Below are 8785 nucleotides of genomic sequence, written 5' to 3'. Positions count from 1 at the left end.
CTTGTCCAGATGGGTTTGGGCAGTGTGCAGTTTGGTTGAGATTGCATCGTCTGTGGATCTATTTGGGCGGTAAGTAAATTAGAGTGGGTCTAGGGTGTCAGGTAGGGTGGAGGTGATATGGTCCTTGACTATGCCCTTATTTGCCAAATGGAGGGGCGTGGAGCTTGTGCTTCTATTTCCCCTAAAATGGTCCTCACAGTTGACAAAATGAACCACAATATACTAAGTTCATTTGTAACCCCAGTAAAAAAAAAAATACAATAATCGTGTTCAAATGGATGAGGTGCTCAAATTAGACATTTTACTGCCCATTACTCAAGTCTTAGCTGGAATGCTGGCAATGTCGTGCAATGGTACAATATCTAAGAAAGTAGTAGGAAGTTAAGATACTCTTATACTTGTGTAGAAACACCGTAATCACACTATTAACAACATTGTACTATTATTAGTGTTATTACTTAATACTTTGCTAGAGCATTGCACTTTCAATGGCAGCATTTTGGGTTTGATTCCCATTGTGGGTCACACACAAGAAAATGCATCCACTCACTACTGTAAATCGGTTTGGATTAAAGCATCTTCTGAATGGCATATTATTCCACTGTGTGTAACAACCAAAGCACAAACATGTCAGTCATTAGCAGAGTCAGCAAGGAGTTTGTTTCTATAACAGCCATTTGAACAGGTGCCAAACTCTCACGCACCCCACCACCATGCCACCCCCCACTCCAATACATTTAAATAGGTGTCTGTAACCCACTGAACATTATTGTAACCAGGTTGAGCATCTGAACAAGGTAAGTGGGACTTGTACCCATTCATTCCACTCTTTCTCTCTATGATGCTCTAAGCTCTGCGAATTCACTTTGCCTTATGAATGATGATGTGCAAGTTGTTATTTGTAACACCATTCTGACATAAAATTTACATTGCTTGGTCAGAGTCTATGAGAATTTCTTGTACAGTATGTGTTTCTGTTTCCTACCTTTTCATATATTTCCTAATTCCTTTATTTTAATTTTTGTGTGTATTGTTTTGTATTGTTAGGTATTACTGCACCTTTGGAGCTTGGAACATAGCATTACGCTACACCCGTGATTACATCTGCCAAGTATGTGTGACGTGACCAATAAAATGTGATTTGATTCAAAATGTTTGATTAAGAGTACAAAGAATATTTGAAGTCAATTTTCATTGTCCTCCAGTGGAGTTGCTGACATTGTCTCTACTCTTCTTTCTTTTGCTCTACAGACCCCAAGATGCAGGCTCTACAGGTTTGTCTCTGACTCTGCTGTCCGTTCTGTGCGGAAACGCCCAGACCTTTCCGCCCTGGAAAATGCCCCCAACCCCCGTCAGGCAAACTTTGACCACCGCCAGGGTGATTATACCAAACACTTATTACCGTATATTAAGTTGCGGACACACTTTACTTGGATAGTCTGGATTTTCCATCTGTAGATGCTCTACAGATGGTTATACTATCCAACAAATCTGTTGATAAGCAACTGCTTACTAAGGTTACAGTTAGGATTCGTATTAGAATAAGGGTTAAGATTAGGGTTAGAGCTAGGGTTAGTAGATAGTTGAACTGTTACTAAATGTCTGTAGATCATCTACAGATGGACTATCAAACAAAGTTTCCCTGAAGTTGCTTCTATGCATGTGTAGTAATTTGGATAGTTCATCTGTAGATGCTCTAGTCTATCGACAGTCTATCAGTAACATTTCAACTATTCATCTTAATAACCCTAGCTCCAACCCTAACCTTAACCCTTATACTAACCCTAACTTAGATCTATTCCTGGGGGGGACCTAACCCCAGAGCACTCAGCCATTCCATGTCATAAAATTGTCATGTAAACTTTTATCTTTGTCTTTTCGTACAGTATCTGGGCAAGTGGTATGAGATCCAGAAGTTCCTGCCATCTTCCAGAAGGGCGAGTGCAGCACTGCCACCTACTCCTTGAAGAGCCCCGGAGTAGTTGGTGTGCTCAACAGGGAGCTGCTGAATGTACATTTAAGAGATTGTTCAACAAAATAAAATGTTTGTACATTTAAACTGAGAATCAGAGATATGACGTTGCCACGAGCAGCACCATAGATCCAGATGAGCACAACGTAAGACGATGCACCCAGAGAATCTCAGAGTATCTGCGCCTGTGCACAGGTTAGCTTCAATAGCTACAATGTGACAGTTTCTGAATCTGAAACAGCAAGAGAAGTTTATCATTGCGCTTCAATGCTGTTAGTTGTTGTGGAAATCGATCCGACATTGCTGTTTACTTCATGAATCGCTGACTCTAACTTTAAAGGAATAGTTTAGCAAAATGTAACTAATTTTACATGAAAGCAGACTGTCTTAATAACCCACGTCCAAAGGCTCCTTTTCAATCAACTACAGTTAAAGAGAAAACCGCACTGTGGGTTTACTCAGAATGGTAACTTAAAAAAGGTGGATGTCAATATCCAATGAAAATGTTCACAGCTTGCGTGGGGGTGACTCGGTAAACAAAGGTTATCACCTCCGATACAGCATGAACATTCAGAGTGAACGTGCAAGTGCTGCTCGCTTTATCTACTATTGATTGAATAGGGGCCCATGAGTAAGTAGGCCTCACAAAACGCCATGTGTTTAACCTCTCTCTGTCAGGACCCGGTTACGAACCTGGGTCTCCGGAGTGAGAAACAGTCACTTAACCAACTGAGCCACGAATAGTCAGCAGAACCCAGAAGATGAGGCAGACACAGCAGTACTTAAGACGGTGTATTTAATAAAGTAAAAAGGAGAAGTCCTTCAATACAAAAATGGCAAATCCAAAAGGTGGTAGGAATAGCACAAAAAAGCCTCAAGAGATACTCAAAAACAAAAACAGAATTCCACAAGAGCATCCACCGGAATCGACAAGAATACACAGAACATTAGGGTATTGGAACATACAAACACAGAGCACAGAACTGAGGAAACTAAGGGGTTTAAATACAATCAGGGGAAAACGAGGCACAGGTGCAAATAATAATGGGGAACAAGGGAAAAAACATAAGGTCAAAAAGCACAATGGGGGCATCTAGTGACCAAAACCCGGAACAACCCTGGCCAAATCCTGACAGAATCCCTAGGAACGTGCTCCTGACGTTCCTACCAGCTCTCTCAGGGTGGAGGGCCCTGAACTGACGAATGAGGTCAGGGTCCAGGATGTCTTTGGCAGGAACCCAGGAGCGCTCCTCGGGACCGTAGCCTTCCCAGTCCACCAGATACTGCCAGGACCGCTGCACCCGGGGCGGGAATCCAGTATCCGATGGACGGTATAAGCCGGCTGGCCTCCAATGACACGAGGCGGAGGGGGAGGTCTGTCTGCCGGGACAAGGGGAGAAAAAACAACAGGTTTTAACAATGAAATGTGAAATTAATCTTAAGGGATCTGGGTAAGTGTAGGCGATAAGAAACTGGGTTAACTCTCCTGGCAACCTTGAAGGGACCGATGTATTTTTGGGACAGCTTGCGAGACTCCACCCGTAGAGGTAAGTCTCTTGTGGAGAGCCAGACTCTCTGGCCGGGCGCAGGGTAGGCCCGGGACGGCGACGTCTGTTGGCTTGTTGTTGGTACCTCTGTGAGGAACGCATAAGATTGAGACGGGTCTTCCTCCACATAAGCCGACAGCGTCTGACGAACTTCAAGGCTGAAGGCACTCTGACTTCTGCCTCCTGGTCCGGGAACAATGGAGGAGCATAGCCAAACTGACACTCGTGCGGGGACATACCAGTGGAGGAGGAGCGCAAGGTGTTGTGCACGTATTTGGCCCAAACAATAAAGGATGACCATGTGGACGGGTTGTCACGAGTCATACATCGGAGGGTGGTTTCCAGCTCTTGATTCATCCTCTCTGTTTGGCCGTTGGACTCGGGATGGTACCCTGAAGATAGACTGGCAGAAGCCCCCATGAGTTGGCAGAAGGCCTTCCAAAACCTTGAGGCGAACTGGGGACCTCTGTCAGAAACCATATCTTGAGGAATGCCAGACTCCGGAACACATGATTAATTACCAACTCAGCCGTTTCCTTGGCAGAAGGTAACTTAGTCAGAGGGACGAACCTGGCCGCCTTTGAAAACCTGTCGATTATGACTAGGATAGTAGTATTGCCATGGGATGGAGGAAGTCCAGTAATAAAGTCCAATGAGATATGGGACCAGGGTCTGTGGGGAACAGGTAAAGGGTGAAGGAGTCCTTGAGGGCGGAGGTGAGAAGATTTGCCCTGGCAGCACACGGGACAGGCATTGATGAAAGTGGCAACGTCTTCTCTTATGGTAGGCCACCAGAACTTACGCTGGATGAACTCCAAGGTGCGACCTACGCCCGGATGACAGGTGAGGCGAGAGGGAGTGCCCCCACAGAAGGACCTGAGTCCTCACTGCCTTGGGACAAACAACCGATTGGCAGGACCTCCTTCCGGGTCCGGTTCGCTAGCTTGAGCACGTCTCACGGTATCCTCAACTTGCCACGAGATCGGAGCCACAATCTTAGCAGCAGGAAGGACAGGCATGTCCGTGTCATCTCGAATGGCAGGAGCGTAGACTCGGGACAGGGCATCCGGTTTGAGATTCTTCGACCCGGGCCGATAGGTGAGGATAAACTGGAATCGATTGAAGAAAAGAGACCATCTAGCTTGTCTAGAGTTCAACCGCTTCGCCTGCTGGATATACTCCAGATTTTTGTGGTCCGTAAGCACTTGAAACGGGTGAGAAGCCCCCTCGAGCCAGTGTCTCCATTCCTTCAATGCCATCTTAACCGCTAGGAGTTCACGATCCCCCACATCGTAGTTCCTCTCAGTCGGGGGTAAGCCGGTGTGAGAAGAAAGCGCACGGATGAAGCTTCTTGTCTTCACCCCTCTGAGACAGGACAGCTCCAACACCAACCTCTGATGCGTCTACCTCCACCACAAATGGTTCATCCGTAGTCGGTAGTATCAGGATGGGAGCAGAGAGAACGCGCTGCTTGAGTCCTTGAAGCCGTCTCAGCTTCTCTTCCCCACAAAAACCTTGCATTGCCACCCTTGGTTAAAGCTGAGAGAGGGGCTGCCACCAAGCTGAAGTTCTTGATGAACTTGCGGTAAAAGTTTGTGAAGCCCAGGAAACGCTGAACTTCCTTAACGGATTTGGGGGTGGGCCAATCCGCTACCGCCCTACCTTCCTGGGGTCCATTTGGACTCGACCGGGTTCCACTACAAATCCCAGGAATTGTTCTCGGGATGAATGGAATTCACATTTTTCCGGCTTAATGTACAGATGGCTGTCTAGGAGGCGTTTGAGTACTTGTCTGACATGCTTAGTGTGTTCTTGAAGGGAGCTCGAAAAGATGAGGATGTCATCCAAGTAAACGAACACAAATATGTTAAGCATATCCCTAAGCACATCGTTTATGAGCGCTTGGAACACCGCTGGGGCGTTGGTCAGGCCGAAGGGCATCACCAAGTATTCATAGTGACCAGTAGGGCGTGTTGAAAGCGGTCTTCCACTCGTCACCAGGTCTGATCCGCACAAGATGGTCAAGCTTAGTGAAAACAACTGCTTCCTGGAGCAGCTCAAAGGCTGTGGCCATAAGGGGTAGCGGGTAACGGTTACGGACGGTTATGGCATTGAGTCCCCGGTAGTCGATGCAAGGACATAATCCACCGTCTTTCTTGGCCACAAAGAAAAACCCTGCTCCCGCCGGGGAGGTGGATGGACGCATGAGGCCTGCTTCCAGAGCGTCCTTGATGTAGGTATCCATAGCAGCTCGTTCGGGTGGAGATAGGGAAAGATCCGACCCCTGGTGGGGCAAGTGCCCGGAAACAGGTCGATGGGGCAATCGTAAGGTCTATGGGGTGGTAGCATGGTGGCCCTCTGTTTGCTAAACACCAGTTTGAGGTCATGGTAACACTCGGGAACTCGGGTCAGGTCGATGGATTCTAAAGACTCGGGAGTAGAACTCGGGAATTCTGGAAAATACAAGTAGCTTGGCACGTAGGACCCCACTGCTTGATAGTGCCCATAGACCAGTCGATGTGAGGGTTATGGCTGTGAAGCCAGGGGTATCAAGGACGAGAGGGAACTCGGAACAGGAGATCAAATGAAAGTTCATCAATTCCTGGTGTTGTGAAACTGAAAGTCGCAAGGAGGTAGTGACATGAGTGACAAGTCCAGATCCCAAAGGGCTTCCATCCAATGTAGTGACCCTCATGGGTTCACTTAGAGGTTCAGAGGGAACACCATTCTCCTTCGCCCAGACACCATCCATGAAGTTACCTGCGGCTCCAGAGTCTACCAAGGCTTGAAGGTGAAGCTTGTGGTTGTCCCAGGAGAGGGTGACTGGAATGAGCAGACGGGAGTTGGACGGATGGGAGGAGGTTATGTTTCCCGTTACAGTTCCCCCGGTCTGTACGGGACAGAGCGTTTCCCTGGAGCCCGGGACACGTGGAACGGAAATGGCCCGGTTTGCCGCAATATAGACAGCGTCGCTCCCTCATCCGGCGGTCTCTCTCAGCCTGGGAGATGCGTCCAATCTGCATGGGTTCCGATGGAGCCAGCGAGGATAAAGGTGGGGACTCGGAGCTGGGACTGATAGGGGCTAGAGGTCTACGGTTGAGTTCTCTCTCTCTCAGACGCTGGTCAATGCGTGAGGCCAACTTGATCAGGGACTCGAGATTGTCCGGTGGTTCCCGAGTGGCCAGTTCATCTTGGATAGTGTCGGAAAGGCCTTTCAGAAAGCACACCGTGAGCGCCTCGTTGTTCCAGCCACTTGCTGCTGCCACCGTGCGGAACTGGATGGCATAGTCCGTCACGCTGCGCCAACCTTGGTGGAGAGTCAGGAGCTGTTTGGCTGAGTCAGAACCACTGCTTGGGCCTTGAAACACTCGTTTGAATTCCTCAGCAAAGGCAGAGTAGCTGGCACAGCAGGAACTATGGGCATCCCACACAGCAGTAGCCCAGGCCAGGGCTTTTTCCGACAGCAGGGTGATGATATAAGCAATCTTAGACCGGTCGGTGGGAAATGCGAGGGTTGTAGCTCAAAGGAGAGAGAACATTGGGTGAGAAACCCTTTACAAGCACTTGGATCACCTGAGAACCGTTGGGGAGGTGGAAGACGAGGTTCAGCCAGGGGGTTAACTGCCATGGGTACGTGAATCTGAGGTACTGGGACGGGAACTGTTGCCGGGGTAAGACGATCAGATATTTGCTTAATGGAAGTCAGCATCTCCGACAGAAGATGAGAATGTCTAGCCTTTAAGGCCTCTTGCTGAACCAGGGCGGCTTCGTGGCGTTGGACAGTCTCCTGGTGGTGGGACAGCATGGCAAAAAGGTCCTGGGAACTGGCTGCCTCTGGGTTCATTTTTGGCTCTGTGTTTCAGTCAGGACCCGGTTACGAACCTGGGTCTCCGGGGTGAGAAACAGTCACTTAACCAACTGAGCCACGAATAGTCAGCAGAACACAGAAGATGAGGCAGACACAGCAATACTTAAGACGGTGTATTTAATAAAGTAAAAAGGAGAAGTCCTTCAATACAAAAATGGCAAATCCAAAAGGTGGTAGGAATAGCACAAAAAAAGCCTCAAGAGATACTCAAAAACAAAAACAGAATTCCACAAGAGCATCCACCGGAATCGACAAGAATACACAGAACACTAGGGCTGGATGCTAACATACAAACACAGAGCACAGAACTGAGGGAAACTAAGGGTTTTAAATACAATCAGGGGAAACGAGGCACAGGTGCAAATAATAATGGGGAACAAGGGAAAAAACATAAGGTCAAAAGCACAATGGGGGCATCTAGTGACCAAAACCCGGAACAACCCTGGCCAAATCCTGACACTCTCTCCCTTTTTCTCTCAGGTCTAACAACACTGTCAATGCTATTACTGGCTATGCTAAGGTCAAGGACCCCTCTGAGCCCGCCAAGCTGGAAGTCACCTTCTTCGAGGGTAAACATACCTCTAATATATTTGTCTCAACATTCTTGTGAGGTTGACCTATATAAGTCCATTTGACATTTTATGTTGTCTGTCTTTGACCCATGTCTGGTCTGAGGCGTATATGTCTATGTATACTGTATGTTTTTGAATATATGTTTTCCTCTCCTGCAGACTCTTCCCCTGGCCCCTACTGGGTGTTATCCACTGACTACGAGGGCCACTCTGTGGTCTACAGCTGCACTGAATACCTGGGTGCCTTCCACGTGGACTTTGCCTGGATCCTGAGCAGAGAGCCAACCCTCTCTAAGGAGAAACTTGGGGAGCTCTACAACGTGTTCACCTCCAACGGCATCAACATCGACGTGATGACCATCACCGACCAGAGCCAAGAGCTGTGCGTTGACATGCTTCTGTGGGCCTAAGAGACTACCTGATTCAGTTTAGAAAATGCATATGTTTTACATTCATCACATGGCATGCACATAGAGTACCAAATTGTTAGGACATGTAAGCACCTTCATCTGCGTTTCAGCTATGGATTTGATCTACGCAGGTGCTAGCACCAGCCGACGAGCCTCCCTCTTTAGTGCGAGTGAAGTGAGTTTGGAACAACTGAATGTATGCTCCTTGGAAGTAGTTTTCACATACAAACATGTTTACAAATTAATACAAAATTAAAAGCTGAAATTGATTATAAGTATTCAATCCCTTTGTTATGGCAAGCCTAAATCATTTCAGGAGTAAAAATGTGTAACCAATCACGTAATAAAATGCATGGACTCATTCTGTGTACAATAATATTGTTTGACATTATTTTTGAATGACCACCTCATCTCTG

At 47.5% G+C, this 8785-nt stretch overlaps 1 pseudogene; it reads left to right on the top strand.

The window, feature by feature from the left end:
• Window positions 1-1251: 1251 nt before the first annotated feature.
• On the top strand, window positions 1252-8369 carry LOC135537918 (apolipoprotein D-like; annotated as a pseudogene).
• The last annotated feature ends 416 nt before the right edge of the window (window positions 8370-8785 follow it).

This window comes from Oncorhynchus masou, unplaced genomic scaffold (assembly GCF_036934945.1).
Source record: "Oncorhynchus masou masou isolate Uvic2021 unplaced genomic scaffold, UVic_Omas_1.1 unplaced_scaffold_8720, whole genome shotgun sequence".
In the NCBI taxonomy this organism is placed as follows: domain Eukaryota; kingdom Metazoa; phylum Chordata; class Actinopteri; order Salmoniformes; family Salmonidae; genus Oncorhynchus; species Oncorhynchus masou.
This window is presented reverse-complemented; position numbering and strand designations above follow the sequence as displayed.